We start from the raw sequence: 22714 nt of genomic DNA on the forward strand, positions 1-22714 counted from the left end.
CAGAGAAAGTATCCAAATTAACAAACTTAGAAATGAAAAGGGAGATATAACAAAAGAAACTGAGGAAATCCAAAAAATCATCAGATCCTACTACAAGAGCCTGTACTCAACACAACTGGAGAACCTGGAGGAAAAGGACAATTTCCTTGACAGATACCAAATACCAAAATTAAATCAGGACCAAATAGATCATCTAAACAGTCCCATAATGCCTAAAGAAATTGAAGGAGTCATAGAAAGTCTTCCAACCAAAAAAAGCACAGGACCAGATGGTTTCAGTGCAGAATTCTATCAGACCTTCAAAGAAGAGTTAACACCAATACTCTTCAAATTATTCCACAAAATAGAAACAGAAGGAACACTACCCAATTCCTTCTATGAAGCCACAATTACGCTGATACCAAAACCACACAAAGATCCAACAAAGAAAGAGAACTTCAGACCAATTTCCCTTATGAACATCGACGCAAAAATACTCAATAAAATTCTAGCCAACCAAATCCAAGAACACATCAAAACGATCATCCACCATGATCAAGTAGGCTTTATCCCGGGAATGCAGGGTTGGTTCAATATACGGAAATCCATCAATGCAATCCACTACATAAACAAACTCAAAGAAAAAAACCACATGGTCATTTCATTGGATGCTGAAAAAAGCATTTGACAAAATTCAGCATCCTTTCATGCTTAAAGTCTTGGAAAGAACAGGAATTCAAGGCCCATACCTAAACATAGTAAAAGCAATATACAGCAAACCGGTAGCCAGCATCAAAGTAAATGGAGAGAAACTTGAAGCAATCCCACTAAAATCAGGGACTAGACAGGGCTGCCCCCTTTCTCCTTATCTTTTCAATATTGTACTTGAGGTACTAGCTCGGGCAATTCGACAACATAAGGATGTCAAAGGGATACAAATTGGAAAGGAAGAAGTCAAACTATCATTATTTGCAGATGACATGATAGTCTACCTAAGTGACCCAAAAAACTCCACTAGAGAACTCCTACAGCTGATAAACAACTTCAGCAAAGTGGCAGGTTATAAAATCAACTCAAGCAAATCAGTGGCCTTCCTATACTCAAAGGATAAGCAGGCTGAGAAAGAAATTAGGGAAATGACCCCCTTCACAATAGCCACAAACAGTATAAAGTATCTTGGGGTGACTCTTACCAAACATGTGAAAGATCTGTATGACAAGAACTTCAAGACTCTGAAGAAGGAAATGGAAGAAGACCTCAAAAAATGGGAAAACCTCCCATGCTCATGGATCGGTAGAATCAATATAGTTAAAATGGCCATTTTGCCAAAAGCAATATACAGAGTCAATGCAATACCCATCAAAATCCCAACTCAATTCTTCACAGAGTTAGAAAGAGCAATTATCAAATTCATCTGGAATAACAAAAAACCCAGGAAAGCTAAAACTATTCTCAGCAGCAAAAGAAAATCTGGGGGAATCAGTATCCCTGACCTCAAGCAATACTACAGAGCAATAGTGTTAAAAACTGCATGGTATTGGTACAGGGACAGGCAGGAGGATCAATGGAACAGGATTGAAGATCCAGAAATGAACCCACACACCTATGGCCACTTGATCCTCGACAAAGAGGCTGAAAACATCCAATGGAAAAAAGATAGCCTTTTCAACAAATGGTGCTGGTTCAACTGGAGGTCAGCATGCAGAAGAATGTGAATTGATCCATCCTTGTCTCCTTGTACTAAGCTCAAATCCAAATGGATCAAGGACCTCCATATAAAGCCAGACACTCTGAAGCTAATAGAAAAGTAACTGGGGAAGACCCTTGAGGACATCGGTACAGGGAGAAAGTTTCTGAACAGAACACCAATAGCGTATGCTCTAAGATCAAGAATTGACAAATGGGACCTTATAAAATTACAAAGTTTCTATAAGGCAAAGGACACCATCAAGAGGACACATCGGCAACCAACAAATTGGGAAAAGATCTTCACCAATCCTACATCAGATAGAGGGCTAATACCCAATATATATAAAGAACTCAAGAAGTTAGACTCCAGAAAACCAAACAACCCTATTAAAAAATGGGGTACAGAGTTAAACAAAGAATTCTCACCTGAAGAACTTCGGATGGCGGAGGAGCATCTTAAAAAATGCTCAACTTCATTAGTCATTAGGGAAATGCAAATCAAAACAACCCTGAGATTTCACCTTACACCAGTCAGAGTGGCAAGGTTAAAAATTCAGGAGACAGCAGGTGTTGGAGAGGGTGTGGAGAAAGAGGAACACTCCTCCACTGCTGGTGGGGTTGCAAACTGGTACAACCACTGTGGAAAGCAGTCTGGCGGTTCCTCTGAAAACTGGGCACCTCACTTCCAGAAGATCCTGCTATACCACTCCTGGGCATATACCCAGAGGATTCCCCACCATGTAATAAGGATACATGCTCTACTATGTTCATAGCAACCCTATTTATAATTGCCAGATACTGGAAAGAACCCAGGTATCCCTCAACAGAAGAGTGGATACAAAAAATGTGGTATATCTACACAGTGGAGTACTATTCAGCCATTAGAAACAATGAATTCATGAAATTCTTAGGCAAATGGATGGAGCTAGAGAACATCATACTAAGTGAGGTAACCCTGACTCAAAAGGTGAATCATGGTATGCACTCACTAATAAGTGGATATTAACCTAGAAAACTGGAATACCCAAAACATAATCCACACATCAAATGAGGTACAAGAAGAACGGAGGAGTGGCCCCTGGTTCTGGAAAGACTCAGTGAAGCAGTATTCGACAAAACCAGAACGGGGAAGTGGGAAGGGGTAGGTGGGAGGACAGGGGGAGAGAAGGGGGCTTGCAGGACTTTCGGGGAGTGGGGGGCTAGAAAAGGGGAAATCATTTGAAATGTAAATAAAAAATATATCGAATGAATTAAAAAAAAAAAAAGAATGCTTACTGCTCTTGCAAAGGGCTAGAGTTCAGTTCCCAGTGATCAAGTCAGCCAGCTCACAACTGCTTGTAATTCCAGCTCCAGGTGATACTTTTTCCAGGTTCTTTGGATGGGCACATACACACACACACACACACACACACACTTTGTAACATTTTGAAAGGGGTTACATTAAACCTGTGCATTAACTTAAAATCGATACAGTCTCTGTGATGTTTACCAATCCTTGAACAGGCTCTGCTCTTTATTTATTTAGGCAGTGTGTTCTGTTAGGATCACTCCTGCCTTTGCTTTGTTGTTTTGAGTGATGGCGAATGGTATTATATTTTACATTTCTCTGTCCCTATGCTCTCTGTTGGTATCTAGAAATATAATTGATTTCATATATTCATCTCAGACCCTGAAACTTTGCTGAATTGATTAATTCTCAGAAACTTTTATGGGTTCCTGGAGATATGCATGGTGAAGCATGTTGTCTGCAAACTCAATTTTATTTTTTCTCTTCTGATCTGGATGTCTGGCATTTCCATTAAAATCTACAAGTTTGGGATATTGTGAAAACTTGGATCCTATTTACACTGCGTAAGTTGGTTTCCTCTGACCCTGTGAGAGTTGGAGAGGGGCAGGTGCTGCCTGCCTCATAGCTGCCAGGTAAAAATGGAAGCTCAGTCACACTAGGACCCGTGGAGCACAGGGCTCCTCACTGGTGCTGGAGAGTTCTTCCTCCCTAGGTCTTCACTGATATCAGTCAGCTTAGTTGACACACTATTGGCTGCAGAGTGCTGACTCTCTGCTGGGCCTCCTCAATAGCCCCCTGGAACAGAAGAGGAGGCACAAGTCCACCTTTTCATCTAATCCCTGCTGATGCTACAGAGATGGGGTGAGAAGGAAGATGTGCCTTCAAAAACCTGGGTTCTATAAGAGAATTTTTTTTCTCATATTACTCAGCATGCTTTGCTTCCATGGGTGAGCCTGGGGCCTTAGCTTCTCCCATGGTATTTCACTATGGAGAACAGTTACCATCTAAAGGTATCCTGTCTTGCTATGTCGCCTTGTCCCTGTCTCTTGGCTGGCAGGAGCGGGTCTTAGTGAAAGCAATTCTTGTTGTCACACCTGTTCCTCCTTCTGAAATCACACCAACTTCCTTGGATCCAAGCCTGGGATATGTGAAGTATCTGTAAAATTCAATAATGTTATCTCTGCATTGATCCTGGGCCACCAGAGCTTTGCCTCAGTTGTCGTGATCTGGGATTCATGGATGTCTCTTTTAGAAAACTTAGAACTGACCTCTAAAATGATTATAGGTTTGGCTGCCAAAAAAATCTTCCTAAATTTGCTTTTGCTTGTTTGTCTGGTTTTGGTTCTGTTTTATGCCAGTATGTTCTACTGAAGCTTCTGGAAGCAGATCAGATAGGCCAGTGACATTTGATTGCTCTCACAAACTCTTCAGGTTCTGATAGCTGAAGGTTCAGATCATTTAGCCCAAGCAGGGATGCTAGCTCTTCTTTTAAAGGACAACAGGGTGACCTAAATCATACACACACAAACCATCTTTATACATAAGACAACAGTATCTCAGAGCAAACTGATCCCCACTAAGGGGGTGGGGGAAAGTCTGTAGAAGTTAAAACCCATTTTCTGAGATTTTATAGCCAAAAAAAAGTAGAGAGGGACAACTTGAGGACAAAGCTCACTATGTAACCCACCAGGGCAGTCTGGCTCACATAAGCATTAGCTAATAGAACATCATCATCATCATCATCATCATCATCATCATCATCATCATCATCGTCATCATTTGTTAACTAGTTAGACTGCAGAATACTGAAATGTAGCAAACTATTCAAAGATGAAGAGCTGACTTTGTTCTCAGACAGGATACTGAAGTATGTAAGTAGGTTCTAGGTAATTGGAAAATAAAGCTGTCCCAAAAGGCATGCTGGTACTAGCTGTGCGAAGGACAGCAGTCCTCTGCCTTCTTCTCCAGGGTGGGACCTTTGGGCTTAGGAGGTATCTCCAAAACAAATGCTTCATATTTCTGTGGACTCTGTCTCTATCATCCACGCAGACACACTCAGAGCTGCCTTCCTTTGATAACTGAATAAGAAACAGCCTGAACCTTTGAAGGTATAGACCTAGACATCCAAACCCAGACTTGCAAGGACTCTCAGTTTCTGATATGGTTCTTCCTAAGGCCTTTTGAAAGTGGGTCTCCTGGGACCTGAGGGAGGGTGCCAGCTGAGTCACATGTATGATGTCTTTAAGAGCAAGCACCGGGCAGGGATCCAGCACTCAGCAACCCTCCAGACAGGGTGTGTTGTCTCCAGCGGTGGGAGCCCAGCCATCTTTTTGCTCCTCCCACACACTCCTTCCTCCTCCCTCTATTTGTCTGGCCCCATGCCCACTGCTGGCCCACTTCTCCGCTGTCTCACGCACAGCAGGGATTCGGAGGCCCAGGCATTTGTCTTCCTTGAAGGAAACAACCCCCTCCAGTCTGACGCCTCCCTGGGTCAATAAGACTCAGGCTCAGCCAGCCCTGGAGTCCGCTTCGGAGAGGGGGTGAATTTCTCTGCAGAGCCATTAGTATGTGACCAGGCTCAGCCCTCCTCCCCATTAGGAGAGGTGACAGGCAGGCTGTCTCCCTGGGACCACTATGCTGTCTGGTCTCTGACCAGGTCATGCAGTCTGTGTTCATTAGCAATAGCAAGTGTTTACTGAGGCTCTCGGCTTGCCAGGTGCTAGACCAACACTGTAAGCATCGCCTCGCTTAATCTTGATGAGAACTCTCTATGGGTGATACTACCAAACCTCCACTCTATAGCTACAGCCAAGGTAATAACATCAGATGCTTGAATGATGTGCCGGGCACTGAGCTAAGCTCTCCATACCCACGGGATTTGCAAATGTGAATTCAGCCACTGGGGATTGGAAATATCAGAGGAAAATTGCATCTGCACTGAACATGCACAGATTTTTGTTGTTGTTGTTATTCCCCAAAGAGTATATCATAACAACTATGTACATAGTGTTTATACTGCATTAGGTATTGTAGGTAATCTAGAAAGGACTTTCGTGCAGCTTATGTGCAAAAACTGTTTAATATTAAAGAGCTGAACATCTAGGTTTCTTGGGATCCATGTGGTTCCTGGAACATAGTCCTCATGGATAGCAAAGGACAATTATATTTAAAGCACAAGTATAGACATAAGCTGATTTGTTCAATCCTTATAGCGTATTCTGTAAGATAGGAACTAATATGATTTGTGTATCTGTAAGGTGACACTCTGAGATCAATGTCATGCCCAAGGTCACGCAGCATGTGCGTGCTAGGACATCAGGCTCTGTGGCTCCCCCTAAGCACTCTGCTGCAGTGCCTCTCACTGTTCCAGCAACTGAGATTCCTATAGTCACAGCTTTTATAAATCAAACATGAAATGTGCCCCCACAGGCTCACGGGTTGGGTGCTTGGTCCTCAGTTCCTGGAGCTATTTTGGAAGCTCTTGGAACCATGAACATGTAGGACATGTTGGAGAAAGTGGGTTACTGGGGACCTATCCTTGGGGACTGTATTTTGTTGTGATCACTCTTTGTCTGTCGTTCTGCTTCCTATCTTCCATGAGGTAAGTCGTTTCTGCCATGCGATCTTATTGCTCCATTGTGGACTCAGAAAGCACATACCCAGCCACAGTAGATTGAGACTCCTGAAACCAGGAGCCAAAATAAATCTGTCCTCCCTTAGGCTGTTGTTGTTGGTAAAAATGACAAGAATGGTAACTCGTGCATTTCCAGCCGGTGCTGGGATCCTCGTTGGCCAGTCTTCCTCTTACAGGCATGCTGTTGTCTCTCATTCCAGAACAGCATAGTGATCAGCTCCAGAGAGTGCACTTGAGAAGAACCACTCAACTCTGAGCTCTTTCCCAGCATCCCTTGCATTACTTCTAGGTCCTGTGCTGAGAACAGGCCCAAGGAAGCTCACAAGTCAACCCAAGTTGACAATCAAATCTAGTGACAGGCAGAAAAAACTGGGGTTAACGTTTGAAATCTTTTCCATGGAATCAACAATCTGGATTACTTCGAGGAAATGAGATTTAATTCCCTTCCAAGCCCTACCAGGCTTTACAAGGAAGCCCTTACTGTCTTCTTCACCCTCCTCCTCCTATCCACATTCTTATCTGCTCTCCCAGAAGACAGCACAGCTTTGAAGGAATGTCTGGAGCCGTTCATGGGCACTAAGATAAAGACAGTCAGTGTCCCTGCCCAGAAAGGCTGCCTGACAGTGTCGGAAACTCTCAAATATAACTCCAATTACCAAAATAAATGATTAGGGCGCTTCCTCTCTCCTGCTCTGAGCGCTCCATTAAGCAAATGAAATAGAAGCACTCATAGACACTCCCTTTTCCCTTTCCCTCTGCTGATTAACTGCATAATAAAAATGATATTAAGTAAACATAAATTTTGCAGCGACCATCTAAGTGACATGCCATCATAAAGATCACAGTAAACAAGAGTCACAGCTTTAGGTGACCTTGGCATCCTGTCTGACAGACTCCAAACGTCGCTCAGCTCTCCTGTCAGAGCTCTCTGGGGTTTCTCAGCCACCACACCTCCATACTGCCCCAAAGCATGTCACTCAGAAGCTCACATTTCAGGAAGAAGCCAGCTACCTGCAGGTGTTGATCCCTGACTGGTACCAAGTCAGGCCCTGGGGTGACAGGAGGGTAGTTAGTGACTGCAGCCTGCAGCATCCAGGGAGATTAACCTGCGAGAGACTCTGGTTAGCAGAGAAAGACTGGAAACCCTGCCCAGCTTGGACAGCTCCACAGAGCCTGCTCAGGCTCGTTTTCAGAGAGTAACTCCTTGTCCTTCAAGTGACGAGTGAAGCCTGTGGGAGCTAACGTCAGGAGGGCAGACACCATGTAAATGCCCCTTAAAGGGTGGTGGGTCCTGAACCATAGCTTTTCCTGAAGGGTGGGGCAGGGGAATGTTACGATCTCATTTATAGAGAAAATATTTCCAATTATCTGACATATCCATTCTTGTGTTTTGCTAAACACTTAGTAAAATAGAAACAAGTAAATACCTCCTCAGCCAAGAAAACATATCTCCCCAATTGTGCTTATGATGGAAGTCTAGAAGTATCTCCATTAATATGCGGAAAAAGTTATGTCTAAGACTACCCATCAAATCCAATGTTATTCGACTACAATTTTAAAAACAGAAGAGATGAAAAATCAAAATGATGAAAGCAAATTGTTTTATCTTCTTGTAAAAACCCCCATCTAACTGTAGTACCATTGTAAAACAGAAGAAATACACAGTGCTTTTATGCAAATTATTTATTTTTGAGATGATACTTTAATTGCATTTTCTTTCCAAACACTTTCCTACAAACACTCCCCTATGCCTTTCCAGGGCCTCCAAATTCATGACCTCTTTTCAGTTGCTAGTGTGTGTGTGTGTGTGTGTGTGTGTGTGTGTGTATGTGTGTGTGAATGTGTGTGTATGTGTGTGTGCGTGTGTGTGTGTGTGTGTGTGTGAGAGAGAGAGAGAGAGAGAGTAAACACCCCTCCCACTCCCAGCTTCCCTCAGTTGCCTGTCATTCTTTGTCTCAGGTTGAAATCTCAGGGACTTTTATCTGTCCAGTTTGCCATATCTATTTGTGTCATCCATATTCAGTTCATGTTTGGATGGTGTGGTGGTTTGAATATGCTTAGCCCAGGGAGTGGCACTATTAGGAAGTATGACCTTGTTGTAGTAGGTGTGGCCTGGTTGGAGGAAGTGTGTTATTGTAGGAGTGGGTTTGGAGACCCAGCTCCTAGCTGCCTGGATCCAGTCTTCTGTTTGCCTTTGGAACAAGTAGAACTCTCAGATCCTCCAGTACCATGCCTACCTGGACAATGCCATGCTTCCTGCCTTGATGATAATGAACTGAACCTCAGAACCTGTAAGGCCCAATTAAATGTTGTCCTTTATAAGAATTGCCTTGGTCATGATGTCTCTTCACAGAAATGGAAACCCTAAGACAGAAGTTGGTACCAGAGACTGGGATATTTCTGTGATAGATCTGACCATGCTTTTGATTGGAGGAATGTGGATTTGGGGACTTTGGAGAGCAGTGGAATGCTTTAGTGGACTTAATGGGCCATCTTTGTAGGAATATGGAAGACATTACTGCTAAAGGTGATTTGAACTGTGCAGACCTGGCCCAAAAGGTTTCAGTGAAGAAGAATTTCAGAATGTGGCATAGAGACTGTTTTTGTGGTATTTCGGTGAAGAATGTGGATGCTTTTTGCCCTTGTCTGAAGAGTCTACCTGAGGCTAAGATAAAGAGATTTATATTAATTGCATTGACAAAGGAGGTCTCAAAAAAGCCTAGCATAGACTTTGTTCTCTGGTTTAGTTTCATGAAGAACATTTTGATCAGGCATAGCAAGCTTTGAAAGAAAAAATGCAGATTGTATGATTCAAAGAATAAATGGGCACCAAGAAGTAGAATGGAGCTGAATCCTATGTTCAGGAGATAAACAGATTAAGAGAATGGAGACCTCAGGGGCAAGATCCCACCTAGCTAAGCTTATTGTTTGGGTTTGCTGTTGATCAAGAAATAGTTATATCTAAGCATTATTATTATCTGGTTATTGTTGTCATTTGGACTGCTCATCCGGAATGAACTATAATACAGAAATGGAAGACTCAAGCTTTTGATATGGATCTTGAAGAAAAGTGGCCATGAGAAGCTTAGGCCCAGGCATGATGGCACATGCCTTTAATCCCAGCAGATAGAGAGAAGCAGATCTCTAGATTCAAGGCCAGCCTGATATAGAGCAAGGTCCCAGTAAAGAAAAGTTTCGATCCAGGTGTAGACAGAGCTATGCAGATCTGTGAGTTCAAAGTCAATCTATAGAGTAAGTTCCATGACGGGCAAGCTTAGGCAATGAAGGAGTTGGAAAACAGAAATCTGGTGATGATGTAATTGAAAAGGGGGGACCATGTTCCAGCCCTAGGAAGTAGCATAACTCGGCAGGTTTGGCCACATGGCTCTGGGTTTAAAGTCAAGAATAGAAAGCAATACTTGAACAATTGATGCTGGTTAGTTGGAGCTAAGAATTAGCAGTGATAAGAAGAGACCAGTATCACTGAGGTGAAATCTTCTGGGAAGTGTTTTTTGAGAGTACAAAAAAAGCTATATTCCAAAGACAGCCAAGATTCTATCTCTTGCTAGAGAAGGACTTCGCAATATGTAAGAATCATCCAGGTGGTACTGGATTTGAAGGTATAAAGGGGTCATGGAGAGCAGCTAGGTCTTGGCACTGTAAGAGGCCAGGGAAAGCTACTGGTAAAGGTGTAGCCTTAGTTGCAGTTGATGGCCCATGACTGAAGGGATCATTCAAAGAAGTTGAGTATGAAGAGAGCTTATGAGAAGCTATTGATAAAACCTAATTTCAGTGGAAGTCCGCAGCATATTGGAGATTACAGTATCATGGGATAATCACTGACAATAGCAGCAGCAGTGGAGTTGAGTCCTCCTGAGACTTGAATGTTACAGAGAGCAGAGTTGGAAAAGTTGACCCAAGCCCTTTGGAGGAGCCCAGAAGTCTATGTATGGATCCCAGAGATTGGAGCATGAAGCTGTGAAGTGAAAGTTGTCTTAGAGATCCAAAGATGTTGAGGATGCCAGAGCCATGGTATACCTGCTGCGGAAAGCTGCTAACAGGGAATAGAACCAGTCCTGATGTTGCAGTCATCAATGCAGAAAGGAGTTGGAGATCTAATCAGCACTTTGATATCAGACATGGAGATGAAGAGTTTGAAATTTATCCAGCTAGTTTTTGGTCTTGCTTTTGTCCAGTATTTTCTCACTGTGATGTTTTAGAATGGTAATACATATCCTATGATATTGGAAGCATGTGATCCGTTTTTTTTATTTTGACTTTATAAGGGATTAACTTTGGGCTTTTAATAATATGGAGACTGTTGTACTTTATAGGACTTTTAAAGTTGGACTAAATGTATTTCTGATTATAGTATGTTTAGGTATGGCCTCCAGAGACTCATGTGTTTGAACAAGCCTATAGGGGCCTGTGAGTGGAATGTGGTGGTTTGTATACGCTTGGCCCATGGAGTGGCACTATTAGGAGGTATGTCCCTATTGAAGTAGGTGTGGCCTGGTTGGAGGAAGTGTGTAACTATAGGGGTGGGCTTGTAGACCCTCCTCCTAGATGCCTGGAAGACAGTCTTCTCCTGTTTGTCTTTGGAACAAGAGGTAGAACTCTTCAGATCCTCCAATACCATGCCTGCCTAGATGCTGCCATGCTCCCAGTTTGATGATAATGGACTGAACCTCTGAACCTGTAAGCCAGCCCCAATTAAATGTTGTCCTTTATAAGACTTGCCTTGGTCATGTGATCTCTTCAGAGCAATGGAAACCCTAACTAAGATAGATGGTCATGTTGATGCAACTTCATGGGTGTAGCTTCTGATATTACTGTCTCCTAACAAATTATTGTTTTAGAAAAGAACCTCTATCCTATATAGGATTACATATGCTTTTAAAATATAAATTAAATAAACTTTAAAAATTCTTTCTTCTCTCTCTCTCTCTCTCTCTCTCTCTCTTTCTTTCTTTCTCCCTTCCTTCCATTTTGCTTCCTTCCTTTCTTCCTTCCGCCCTCCATCCCTCTCTTCCTCCCTCCCTCCCTCCCTCTTCCTTCCTCCCTGACTCTCTCCTTCTCTCTTCATTTTCCAACTCCCTCCCTCCTGCCCTCCTTCCTTTATGACTTTTAAGCACAGGTTTTTCCTCCAACTCACTGGCTTACTCACATTCTTAGGAGTTTTCTCCTATTTTAATAAACTTCTCTATTTCTATTTCTCACTGGGAGTCCCTGGGCCAATTCATTGCCTTTGGTCATAAGAACCTGGACACTTCAGCAGGTTGTCTCCAGACTCAAATCAATACCTATACCACTGGCCGCCACTCAGCAGGAAATTAGATGAGTATCTTCTTGGTGGGTATGGTCTTGAAAATCACCTTGTATTCTGGACATCCAGGTCATCCTCTTCATTTCCCATTTCTAAGCCCCAAGCCATTGCCAACAACTCTAACCTCTACCCTGTTCTAGTCTCTGCATCTTCTTTCCTATTTATAATCTCCTGGCTCCTTGGGTCTGTACCCATCCAGTCACTCATAAAGAGAACAGGATCCTGAGTCAGTGGGTTCTCATAGGCGCCAGGATCCCTACAGCAAAAAGGCTCCCCAGTGACTGTCCTTTCTATACCCATATAGCTCAGGCCTTTGGAGAGAATTCATTTTATACTTGGCTCTTAGTTATTGAGGAAAAACGATGCACACAAACAGTAGAAGCTTATATTTACACATATGGTCATATGAGCTTAATAAACATATTTGTCCATATTACTATACATAGGCAAACAGTCAAAAGACCGACACCAAACACACATGTGCGTGTGCACACATGCACACACACAAACACACATACCTGCATACCCATTACTAATTAAGATTTGCCAACTCGTTTATTTCCATTTGTAACTTTAGTATCTTCAATAGTAACTGAGATAACATGAGTGTGCCTTTAGCTTTTAGTAGTAAGTAAATGAAGCACACAATGACTAAAGAAATTCACCTTGGACTCCAGTCTGAGTTGGAATCCTTGGCGATTGAACTTCTGCCCATACAGAGAGGACAAAACTCCAGATAGTGTGGTAGGGACACCTGACCTTTCCCTTATTTTTAGTGAACTTCCAGCCAGGTGGAACTCAGGTGTCCCTGCACACCTGGCTTCTATCACAGATGTTTCTCCCTAGGCAGAATTCCCAATTCTCCACCACATTCCTGCTCCTAACTATATCTGCAAGGCCCTCCATCACAAGAAACATTGTTTTGCTATTGCCCATAACATTTCCTGTTTTTCTTTATTTCTCAAACTGTGACAGATTTTTTAGGAGCCCCATCGTGCCTACCAGGCCACCCTCCACCCTCTACAGTATGTCAGTTGCATGGAACTAGGGAGTAGCTTCCTTCCCACCAAGATGGGCTGCCTCCCAGCCTCACTAGTCACCAGCAGTGAGTCATGAGGAGGGAAGGAATCCTGCTGCTTCTCAACATTGCCTGGAGCTGGAACACATGGCTCAGGTTGTCCCTGCCCCCGCCTCTGGCTTGAGGCCAGTGGCCAACTAACATCTGCTGGGGGTCGGGGGAGGGGAGAACAGCTTCAACAGAGCAGCTTCACATCCAATCTCTCTCTCATTTAACCCTTACAGCAGCCCCGTGTGACATAAATTTCTACCTTCCTTTTATAGCTGATAAAATAAAGTGCCAGAAGCCTAAGTTCACATAGCTGGTAGGAGACAGCACTGGAATACATCTGTTTGGCCCCTTTGCGTTCTGCCAGGCTGGTCCATGGTCTGTCTGTCTATCTCCCAAGATCATTGTTGGGGAGGTATTGATAGTGATTCCAGCCCTATACCAACTGGATCCTGTTCCTTCCCGGGTGAGCTCAGAGTCTTTTGCTCCTGGCTGACCTCACAGTGTCTTCTAAGTAGGCCTGCCTCATGTGGTTATATTCTTTGCCGCCTGCATGAATGGACCCTAGTGACCTCCAAGGTAGACTGAACTCTAGCCAAGATTCCTCGGGCAACCTCTGCATTGGCCCAATGGGGGTGTCTCATTCTTTCTAATGTACAAAGGTCTCAGTGAAGGCTTGGAAAGGCTGGGTTTTAAGAAACCAAGAATATTTAAATGCCTTGGAAAGCTTTCAAGAGAAACACTTTACTGTAGTCAAGGCTGCTGGCCAGAAACTGAAGTTTTCCTTGACTCCTGAGCCTACCCAGGTGCCTGGATTCAGGCACACACACCCAGGTGGAGCTAGCCAGGTGTGCTTACTTGAACAGAGCCAAAGGTGACAACAGGGGGGTGTGGGGGGAGGGAGGCAGCAGAGGCTGCAGAGAACAGGCAGATGCATTATCAGAAGGCTATAGTTTAACAATTGTTATCATTATTTCTACAACTGGTATTTGTAAGTGTTACAGCTCTGAGGGGAAGGTATCCTGGCAGTCAAGAGCCAAGGAATACCACAAAGTCACACCGCACAACAAGCCTCATACAAGACGTTTATTGAAAAACACATAAGAAGGCGGCAGCCTCTTCTCAGGAAAGAGACAGCAAAAAACTGAGCAGGAGGCAGGCTTTATGTAGGGTTCTTGGTGGGGGTGAGTTAGGGGTTGGGTGTCAGATTCCCAGGATGACCTGGGATTGGTAGAATTCTTTGGCCTGACCCTGGGCTTTTGTGTGTGTGTGTGTGTGTGTGTGTGTGTGTGTGTAGGTCACAATTTGAGTGCCTGCATCTGAAGGGGTTATAAAGGGTTGTTACAACCCTTAGAACAGTTTGGGGATGAGGCTTGGCCACTGGTACCTCAAGGGGCTAGCAGTAGTAGTATTGAAACTCTTCCCTACCAGGAAATGGCAAAGGAAAATTTATTGAGGTTCCTGTAGCCATAGGGAGTAGGACCAGGAGTGAGGACTGGATGTAACAGGTAGACAAATTTTATCTCAGCACGTGGTATGATTCCCTACAGGACTTTCTAGGATCTGATGATCTGTCTGGGGAGGGAGTGGTAGTCCACATCTGTCTCTAGAATCTTCCTCATCCCCAGGACCCTTCACTTTCTATGGTCTAGCCATATTGGCCTCTCCAGTACTCTAGCTTCTTTCTTCCCTTCTTCTAGCTTCTTATCCCAATTTGCTTAACACTAAGTTAAGGTAGGCACCCCACCATATTGTATGTATTTGTAAAACTTGTCATTTTGTATTGTGTGACTAGAATTGAGGATATATTGCTACTTGATGGCATTAAGTTATAAAGGGTTGATAACTAAGCCCATGATGCTAAGTAGGGAGGCCCACTCCTGTAATCCAAATATTTGGGGGAGAGAGAGAGAGAGACAGAGAGACAGAGAGATATGAGTGACCAGGAGTTCAAAACCTGCCTGGACCACAGAACAAGTTCAAGGCCAGCTAGGACTGTGTGAGACCCTTTCTCACAAATAAGGAAGAGGAGAGTAAGGGAAAGGAAGAAGAATGGGAAGAAGAGAAAAAGAAAGGAATGAAAAAAGAAGGAAGAGAGAAAATAAAAAAGAGGAGAAAAGATAAAAGTAAAAATAAACTAAGTAAATAAATAGCATACAACTAAGAGAGTGGTACTTCATCCTCAAGTAATAAATGGCAGTTCTGAGGGGTGAGATAGTTCAGGAGCTTGTGTGGCAAAATTAGTAGCAAGCTCTTCTTTTGAGAAGTTAAGGGATATTTCTATTTCTCCAGAATAGCGTCCTTGGAGGAGGCAGGTAAGAGAAGAATAAGGTTTTGGGCCGTGGCAGTATATGGGGCATCTGGGGAATATTTTAAGAAAAGGAAAGTTTTTAGTGTACAATCTGAAACTGTGGGGATTGCTACAAGTAAACCCTATTTTGATGACCCCCTCACATGTAGAGATCTAATAAGCCATAAATTGTCTTATATAAGCAAAGTAAAAATTGAAGCTGGGCTGTGGCTCATACCCAGTTGTTCATGTGTAGACCAGAAATAGCATACATTAAGGAATTGGGTGGCCCATGTACTGGAGAATCAAGAGTGTGGCTAGAAAGACCATGAAAACCTAAAAGAGTACAACACACACACACACACACACACACACACACGTACACACACACTTGGGATGAGCAGGAAGTGGTGGTTTTTTTTGTGGTGTTTTCTAGTTTGCTTTTCTGTCACTGCGATAATGCACTATGAACCAAAAACAACTTCAGAGAAGAAAGGGGGTTTGGATACAATCTATCATTGAGAGAAGTCCGAACAGCAACTCAAGGAAGGAGCTTGAAGCAGCAAGGATGGCCGAATACTCCTTAATCGCTTCATTAGCTCATGCTCAGCTAGTTTTCTGACACATCCCAGACCTACCTAGCTAGCAATAGTGCTGCCCACAGTGGGCTGGGCCCTCCTATAGCAATAACCAACAAAGACAGTCTTTCATGTACATAGCCACAAACCAATATGATTGAGATGGTTCTTCAACTGAGGTTACCCCTTCCTAGGGCACTCTAGGTTGTGTCAAGTTGACAATAAGAATTAACTGGGGAAGGGTATAGGGCTCATCATAAATTGTAGATGTTCCCAGTTATTACTGATTAAATATTTGTTATCACATATCAATATTTGTCTCTCCCCATGTAGACTCACAAAGATGAAAGCAGTACACTTTCCATTCTCACTGGTGTGTCTTAAGAACTTGATCATACCATGGACACGACTCAATATCGATTCACTGAGTGGAGGATTGGGGGATGAATGGATGGATGCCATATCTTCAAGGAGTTGATAAATACTGGGAGAGGTGATACAGAAAACAGCACACAAACAGCTAATAACTATCTGGGAGGATAGAAGAGAGAAAGTTAAGGAATGAGTCTATCCACAAGGATTCCTGATATCTGGAATAATACAGTGTTATAGCATATTCTAGTAGACATAGCAAGGAGAGAGGGGCTACATCCGTCAGGCACAGAAGACCACCTTCTTCCCATACTCTCATCAGGGTAAGAATCTTTCCTGACTAGTAGGAATTATATCCTCTACAATAAAATGGTTGAGCACTTCAACTTTACTGTTAAAAGGCAAGGTCTTTTTAAAAGCAATTAATCTAAGTGCATTTTAGAGTGTGTGTGTGTGTGTGTGTGTGTGTGTGTGTGAAATTCTGAGTCCAGCATTGTGCAGAATTGTTCATGGAGCACCTCACTTAATCCTCACAACAGAAGCACTAAGGGATGGCAACATCATTGTTTGCAATAAGGAAGCTGGACTACTGGTTCAGTAATTCTCCCAAGACGATTCAGTGTTAAGACTTGAATACAGATGCGATATGTCAAGTTTTAGTGGGGTGGAGGAAGGGAGGGAAGGAGGGAGAGAGAGTCAGAAAGAGAGAGAGAGTCAGAGAGTGTCAGAGAGTCAGACTCAGAGAGGGAGAGAGTCAGAGAAAGAGAGAGAGAGACAGAGAAAGACAGACAGACACACACACACACACATGCACATATGCGCGTGTGCGCACACACACACACACACACACACAGAGAGAGAGAGAGAGAGAGAGAGAGAGAGAGAGACTGTGAGCACATACATGTATATTGGAGGTCAGAGATCAGCTTTAGGTGTTTCCCAGAACACTTTCCACCGTGTCTGAGACATGACCTGACACTGGTCTGGAACTTGTTAATGCAGCTAGTGTGGTTAGCCAGCCTTTTTCTACCATTCCAACCCTAAGGTTACAAGTGCACATCATGGGGATGGAACTCAGGACTTCATACTTGCATGCGCAAACACCTTACCAATTGAGCTATCCCACTGGTTTGTATTTTGCTTTCAATGAACATCACCACATTAGGACACCCAGGACATTTCCCTGCATTCTTCATTTCACTTATTCACTTAGACTGTGTGTGTCATCCTGTACTGCAAGGTCTGAGCATGTTTCATGCTTTTACAGAAGGACCCAACCTTTTGCAGGATCTTTGGAGCTGAAGGAGATCCCTTGAATTAGGGAACTGATTCTCCTGGAGTCTCATGTTCTAGACAATAGGCTGCAGTCCTGCTCTGACTAGGTCTTTTCCAACTGGCACAAGGCCAGAATGTTGGGGTCAATTTCCCTGTCTGGCTATTCCTGGAAACCTTTTGAGTTTCAGTTGCAGACAGATAAGCTAAGCATGTCTCTTTCCCGGCCTTTCCACATGACTGTGCCTCCATACAACTCCTTCATTTCTCTGCTCACTTTGATCAGTGCTCTCTGGGGTACAGTAGAGGAAGGGGAGGAGAATAGCCTGAATTCCAGGCCTGAGGCTCCCTGGAAGGTGGCCAGTTCAGTCTGCTGTATGTGAGGGAGCAGCAGACACACTCAGCCTCAGAGCTCCCAGGAGGGAAGCTGTGGTTGGTGCCAAATGCAACTTGGTATATACTGTCCCTGCAGCTCAGGGTACATCCCTGCCCTGGATGTATGGAGTACAAATATGGATCTAACACCATTAATTGGTGCCTGTTGGGACGGGTCAGTAAGTGCCAGGCTGCAAGGAGAGTACACAGAAGGTTCTACTCTGCCTCTCTACATACCTCAACTGGACTCATTTTGGAGGCGATCTGGCAGGCATCTCTTGCCCTTCTAGAGCTTTCTAAAGCAGCTAAGGGACAGAATGGCTAGAAGATGGTTCCCTTGGGACACAGAAAGCCTCCTTCAGCAGTTGGATTATACACAGAGGAAATAGGAAATGAGGAGGGAGGTGGCTTGAGATTCCTCAGCAGGATGAGTTTTCATTCATTCCCCCATTTCTGAATGGTGCCTGTGTCCATCTTCCTACTGAGGCTGCCATCCTTCCAGCATGGGCTCTGTGCTGTGTGCATGTGGGTGTACTTGTGTGTGTCAGGGTGCACATATGTGGGCGTGGCCAGAGGACAACCTCAGTTGTTATTCCTCAGACACCACCTATTTTATTTCATTTTATTTTATTTTATTTTATTTTATTTTATTTTATTTTATTTTATTTTATTGAGACAGGGTCTTTTACTGCACTGGAACATGACTACTAGTTGGGTAGCCAGAAATGTGTTGCAGTTTGGTCTATTACTATGTATTGTAATGCTAAATTCTCTACCCAAAGGTTTAGGCCTATGAGTGACTTCTCATGTTTATCAGCTTTTTGTTGTGCAAACCTTGTTTCTTGGTTTAAAACTATTGGTTAAATCAAATTGGCTACAGCCAATGACTGGAGGTATTAGAGGTAGGTGGTGGGTTTGGAATGGCCTGGTTGGAGGAGAGACCAAGGAGGAAGGAAGAAGGAGGAGGAGGAGAGAAGAAGCCTCCATGATGGATGATGGACAATAAGACCATGGCCAGGAGAAATAGCAAGTATCTGGGGTACAGCACTGGGGAGGCATCAGTTAGAAGAGCAGATTACTTGTACTACACATAAAGGCCCAAGATTCACTCATCCCTGCCTCTCCTGGTCTGGGAGTACCAGTGTGTACCATGTTATTTATTGTTGTTTAATCTGTCTTTAGCAGGTGTTCTGCAGATGACAATCAGGCCCTCATGCTTATAAGGTAAGTGCTTTAGCAACTGAGCTCTCTTCCACAGTCTCACCTGACTCTGCTTCTTCTTCCCAATCCCTCTGCAGCCCAGAGAGTTTGTTCCAGTGAAAAGCTGCTGCCCCTGGGAAGCTGTACATTCGAGTCCTGGAGCCAGCAGTCCTGGCTCTTGTTGTCTTTGCTTCCGTTACAAACCCCTGTCTGACCAGCCCTAGCTTTTTTCTCAACATTTAAGCAAGGGTCCTAGAACCATGGAGATGTTCCCTGGGTCTCCTCACAGCAGGTTGTAGAGGAAACAGGTTCTTCCTGAAGGTCCCTCCTCTAGCATGGCCCACTGCAGATATGGGCCTGACTCCTCTCTAGTAGTCAGTGCTCACAGTCTTGATTGACTCTCTAGGGAAAAAGCAAAACATTTCCATCTTCTTGATACCAGGCTACCTCCAGCCAGCTTCAAGACAGAAGACCCAAAGACCATTTTCTCTTTCTCCAGGCTACCTAATAAGTACATGGGAGCACATTCCAGGTAACATCTTCCTCCGAGCCTGCGTCTAACCCTTGTCTCATCTGCACAAATTCAGGATTTGAAAAAGTCACTCCTTTAAGAAAAAACCCTTCCTGACTCAATGAAAAACATCTTTAAAGACTGTTTTGCTTAGTGAGTCGCTGGGCTCCCTGGTAGGTTGCTCAGAGGGGTTTCAGGTAGGTTTTCTAGCTCTGGATTCACCAACACCCTCTGTAATCTCTGTGCTCAGCCCATGCTTCTAGCTACAACCCGTCCAGCCCGCCATCCAGGTTAGGAGCTGGGCAGCACTCTGTACTCATGTGTGTTTATTTCTTGCACCAAATTAATGGCACTCTTCTGAAACAGAGACATGACTCAAGCCCAGGAAGGCAGCCAGAGGTTTTCAGAGCCACAAGGACTCTATTTCACTTGTATTCTTCTCCAGCTGTGGCCTGGAGTCAGGAATGAAGGCAGTACTGCTCTCTATTTACTTCATTAAGAGAAGGGAGATTTGGTGGGGAAAGTCTCTTTCCCTCCTCAGAGATGTCAGCTCTTTGGAAATGTCAGGTACAAATGGAGCCTTGAGATGGAACCTACAGGCAGCATTCTTTATCCTAGCCACACACACACACATCTGTCTTATTTGGACATGTAGTTACTAAAGAAGGATAGGCTAACATACAAAAAAGAAAGATGGGAATAGTGATGTTAGGGTCAAATATAGGGTGGCCATGTCAAATGTTCCATTCTGTGAGGACTTCAGCTCCCTAATTACCATGCAGGGCGGTTCCTATACCTCCATATAGATTAGAGTAGGGTCTCACTGATGCCCTGTGGCACATTGGTCATAGTTTAGGGTAAAGGAGGCCTCACCTCCACAGCTGTATGTGAGCATGCCTGGCTGAACCTCAGTAGGCAGGGATAGATTCATGTTGTTCTAGAACATAGATCATATCATTTTTGTCCTACACACATTTTTATCTTCCTCTTGGTCATAAGTTTAGTCATCATTGGTAAACCATGACAGAACAGAGTTATCTTTTACAATCACTTTCCCTCATCAATCCTATAAGCCAATTTTTAATAATCTAGAGGCATATTTTGCCAAAGCATATCAGCCCATTCTCAGGCTGGTGGCTCTTGTGATTTCAAGGGCACCAAACAGAAAGAAAATCTCCAAGCCAGCCTGGCTAGATTGTCATGGCCTGAGCAGTAGATTATTAACTCTTAATGATCAGAGCGATAATTGTCATTAGGCCCAAGACCAAGTCTTCAGGGCAAAGCCGCTGCAGTCATTATTCAATTTCTGCCATGTTTATATCTTTGTAGAATTTATTTATATGTTTAATCTTGGTATTCTTTTGTTCATTGGTCTTACAACATCACAATGTCCCTGTATGATCTAACTTTTCTAAGAAGCAAAAGGGGAGTCCTTAATATTTCATTCTTTATCATTTATCCACTCCATTCTTTGTCTGTCATTATAAGCCCCTGTGTAGGGCAGAGATAACTCCAGCCAATCTAACTTTGTTGCTGTATCTTTTCCTGAAGGGAAACACCATATGTGGCCCCCAATCTTATATGCCACATAATTGCCTGAGTATGAAGTAAGAGGCCCTTAACCCGATCTGCTGTCAACTTCTCTAGCCCACTGAATCCGGTTCACCTCTGTAAGTTGACTTTGTTCTGATTATCTTGTTCCTGGGTAAGTACAGGAGCAGATGTTGCAAGAGTATCTTGATGTCAGAGCCTCACAAGCAGCTCTCTAGCATCTTTATTTGAGTTATCACCTCCAGGGTTTAAGGATAGACCTTCAGGTAGGCCACATAAGGATATCTCCCCAAAAGCTGGGGGTGCGGGGGTTGTATGCTCAGGACTTTCCTGGGGAGGCTGAGAAGCAGTGCTCCTGGGAGAAGGAATAAATGATTCATGAGAAATCTCCCATCAATCCAAGATTCCCAAGCTGTACAGGTATTAAAAGCCCCCAAGCATGCAGAATGTGGAGGTCACACCGGAAAAGCGAAAGCCCTCAGGGCAGGGATCGCGTCACACAGGCTCAGCTGTGCTGGACCTTTGTCGCGCAGCTGTGCTGGTTTTATGACCTTCCGTTTGCTGCTCCCACTAGATACGCTAGATACGGCTGAGCCAGACCTGGGTGCAAGACAATGTTTTAAACATAGAAGAAAGATGGGGGAAATGGGGAGAAAAAGTAAAGAGAAGGCAAGCGAGCAAGCAGGGCTAGTTAGAGGTCAAGGTGTCTGTGCTCTTGGCTTGTTCAACTTCGTCTATTTCATACCAGAGTGTTGGAAACTGTTCTGCACAAAGTGGCCCCTTTCTTGGTGGTGCGGAAATGGATGAAGGGCAGCAGAAGGCGACAAGTGACATCCATATTTTGGGAGGAGGAAGGTCATATATATTGCTTTAGAAGCTTTGTCTTTGTGGGGACAAAAAGAGAGTGATCCTTGATTGAGTCTGGAACCTGGGAGCATGACGGAAGACCTTTGGTGTCACTAAAGGCCAAATGATGCAATGTGACTTATATTGCCTCAAAAGACATGAGGTTCCCAGGATTCAAAGCTGAGCTAGGGGTCAGCTGACTGGGGTTGGTGACTTCAGAAGACTGATGTAATCAATACGACGTATATGTTGTTCCCAGAGAGTGGTTTACACACATAGGGGGACACTGTAAGGATATTAGGGCCCACCCTGTCATGCCTTGTAAGCTGATGTTCTCAAGTTCCCCCCCAGGCATCTCACCACCTGCTCAAAAGTTGATGCATCTCAGCCCTAGGAAATAGAGACATTAATTGATAAAAGATGGAGGCTCACCAGGACAGGGGGAATTCTCCTGTGTCCCCCCAAGCCCTATGAGTTCCTTCCCCTGCAGAAGGCAGTGCTACCTGTCTGCTCTGGGTTTCAGGTAATTCTGGGAGCATTTATGTGTTACACTCTGAAAGTCTGCCCCTTGGCCTGCCAAGTAGATTCAGTTTAAAAATAACTCCTCGCAGCTCCGGTTGACAGTAATTTGTGGAATTAAGATGGTGTCAGAGACAATTTTATGAAAGTGAGTGTTGTCCCGAGTGGTTGTGTTTCCTGAAAGATGAGCAGATAACTCACCACAGGACATTCCATTA

Source organism: Apodemus sylvaticus, chromosome 7, assembly GCF_947179515.1.
Source record: "Apodemus sylvaticus chromosome 7, mApoSyl1.1, whole genome shotgun sequence".
Classification (NCBI taxonomy): domain Eukaryota; kingdom Metazoa; phylum Chordata; class Mammalia; order Rodentia; family Muridae; genus Apodemus; species Apodemus sylvaticus.